Raw genomic sequence first — 2,938 nt, forward strand, 5'->3', positions numbered from 1 at the left:
AATTTTCTGCCATGTTCAGAAAAACAGAGATGGCCACTGAATGTTTCTCACCAAAGAAAAGGCATGCATGGAGATGCACGGCCCAGGATAACTCTGACTGGACACTGAATGGGATACACCTGCTGATACGTTTTTCACCTGAGAGGAACGCCCGAGTCAAGACAGGTGAGATAAGGAGGATTTGTATGAAATGAAGAAAAAAGGAGTAACTTGCCCAGTATCTGAACTTTTGGGATGGTTCGTGCATGTGCCAGACCAGCACAACTCGGTTGACCTCTGAAATCTGAACAAAATTAGGTGCTTGCAACTTTAACTGAATAAGAGTGCACTTGAACTTGTGCTGAACCTGGAGATGCAGAGAACCTGGGGAGATGGAGAAAGGCCACGCCAGTGCATACAATGGTCAAGCACACACGTATCAGAGCTAAGCAGACAGGCAAGTAGCTTGATGGATAGAAAAAGGATTAGATAGGTATCTTGCTAGCAACATGTAATCAATTGGACAGATTGGATACTGTGAAAGAAAACAGCAAACAGAGAAACTGTTTGACCTCGTGGCATCTGAAATGGCTCCCAAAGCGATCAGAATGCGTGGAGTGTGGAGCTGCTTGGGAAGGTCGTGCGCTGGCGCGGCGTAGTACTGCATCATCGTGGTGACAGTAAACGGCTGCGACAAAATTGACACGCATCTGGGAGGTGTGCACTCTACCGACCAACTGACGAACTGCAGAAATACAGGTGATAGCGTCGGCCAGATTTTTGGAGCTCAAGCGAAACAGGGGAGAGGGGGAATTGAACGAGGGTGCTCACCATGCTCTCTGGGTGCAGACGACGACGACAGAGGAGCTTCGGAGTGGTCGCAGATGGTTGAAGATGTCGGTGGCTAGAGTGGAGGTCGAGGACGGCCTTGTCCGTCCAGAGCAGCTTCGGCTCCGGGAAGGTGACGAGAGGCAGCGGAGATCAAAACGCTTCCATCCCCGCCGTAGGAGCGACGGACAGCCGCGTGGAGTGATTACATGGACCAGGATCCCCGGCGTTTTTCTTCGGTGTTCTCCGAAATTAACTAAACTTTTCTGCTCTATGAAATCTCTCCCGGAACTCAGAGAGGAAGGGGAACAGGAGGTGGCGGCGGCTAGAGGAAGAGGATTAGGGTTTTGGGGCTCGATCTTGATTAACGGAGGAGGAGGGGAAAAAAACGTGCTGTGGTGGTTGAGCCTTACGTCGGCAAGGTGGAAGGCCAGCACGCTCTCCTCGTGCTCGTGTGTAGAGGACAAACAGGAAACCTTCAGAACAGACTAGATGACCCGGTGCGCCCCGGCGCACAGGCAAATGCAAGACAGTATTATAACCATATGTTTCATGGTGCTAATGTATTTTTAGTTCTCCAAAAGTTCAGTAGGTCTTTGAGAGCCCATAAACCTATATAGGCAATCCTTTTTAAGAATGTAAGTTTTACTCGGCTGATGTTTGTTTGGTTGTCCAAGAATTCACTATGTTTTTGAGAAAATAGAACATACATACTGACTAAAAGCAAGACATTACTCAAGGCATGTGATTACATTATGGCTATTGAGGTATTTAGACTTAGTGAAATAACTGCTTGTGTTAATTACACAATATTGTCCCACGCTTATGGCCCACTACGCATACTCATGGTGACCATGGTAAATTTCATAAACACAACCATATACTTGGATGAAATATGTAAAGAATGTGTCATTTCCCATATTCTATAGGAAAGATGTGTTCCAATGTACAGAAAGACATAAAACTGCATTATATTTAATTCATAAATGTAATATCAATATCAGTCTCTCGACAGTTAACCATATATAAGTTGGGTACTCTTTCATAGGCACTAAAACATCTGCACAATATTTGTAGAGATATATATATCATCCCTCGAATTCAGCACAAGTTATCTGCAATAGGAAAAAACATTTTCACTAAGCCAAAAAGAGAAAAGAGATCACAATAAAAAGCAAGGTGGTCAAACTCAAAATAGGATGCATGTGGCCGATTTATCCTAATTTGCCTAGCTAAAACATATAGAGGAAACAATAAATGTTTACCTGGTTGGGAAAAAAACTGGAAACAGAGAATTGCTAAACACCACAAGTGACAAAGCTGCAAAGATCAATATGCATAGATACCTAAAGAGAACACAACATAAGATACAAATCAATGTCTAAAAGGATGAATTGTCTATGAATGGATAATTAGCAGAGGCATGATAAAGTATATCTACATAAGGAAGTATAATTAGTAGGGTTTACATAATTTGGAAAACAAGAAGGAAGTGAAATCCCCGAAAAAATGAGCAAAGAATAGAAGCAACTACACGCAGTCTGCTTCGTTTGTTGTTGCTGCTCACTCAACAGTCGACCCCTGTGGCTCAAGGAAGTTGGCTCACCGAGAGTCGTGAGGCACATCATCCACGCTGATGCTCAGCCATTCGCCCATTTTCATCCATAATGACTCTACCATGGAAGGCCGGCATAGACAGTGAGCAAGGGGCTAGAGCGGGAAAATGGTGAGCCCACGGATGTCGTTGCAGCATGACCGGTGAACATCACGATGGACACCAGCAAGAAGCGAGGGACGGTGGCGATGAAGTTTCCTTCGGACATTGAAACCAGCGAATGAAACTGGTGTGAAACCGCACAGACCGTCAAACCAGGTCAGACCACACCGTCATATCATACTATTTGTAAACAGTCTAAACCAGACCGAACCAGTTAAAACTGCGGCCAACGGTCCAGGTTGAGGAAACTGTACAACCCGTCTTAAAACGGGAATGCCCAGGGTTATCGACCATAAGAGAATGTATGTGCTGAGCACAGTATACAGATGGGATAATTAATTGGTTCACTCATTGTACATCATTTAATCATGGTTTGATAAAATTGTAAAATAAGTCCTTACACATTTGGCAAGC

At 44.4% G+C, this 2,938-nt stretch overlaps 1 long non-coding RNA gene across 1 annotated transcript; it reads right to left on the reverse strand.

Moving 5' to 3' along the window:
• Positions 1 to 221: 221 nt before the first annotated feature.
• Positions 222 to 621, reverse strand: LOC124704752. The gene is made up of 3 exons (XR_007003651.1): positions 552 to 621; positions 347 to 363; positions 222 to 276 (listed from the first exon to the last, which is right to left on the reverse strand). It is a non-coding gene; the product is annotated as an uncharacterized LOC124704752 (long non-coding RNA).
• Between the last annotated feature and the right edge of the window lie 2,317 nt (positions 622 to 2,938).

This window comes from Lolium rigidum, chromosome 3 (genome assembly GCF_022539505.1).
Source record: "Lolium rigidum isolate FL_2022 chromosome 3, APGP_CSIRO_Lrig_0.1, whole genome shotgun sequence".
NCBI lineage: Eukaryota > Viridiplantae > Streptophyta > Magnoliopsida > Poales > Poaceae > Lolium > Lolium rigidum.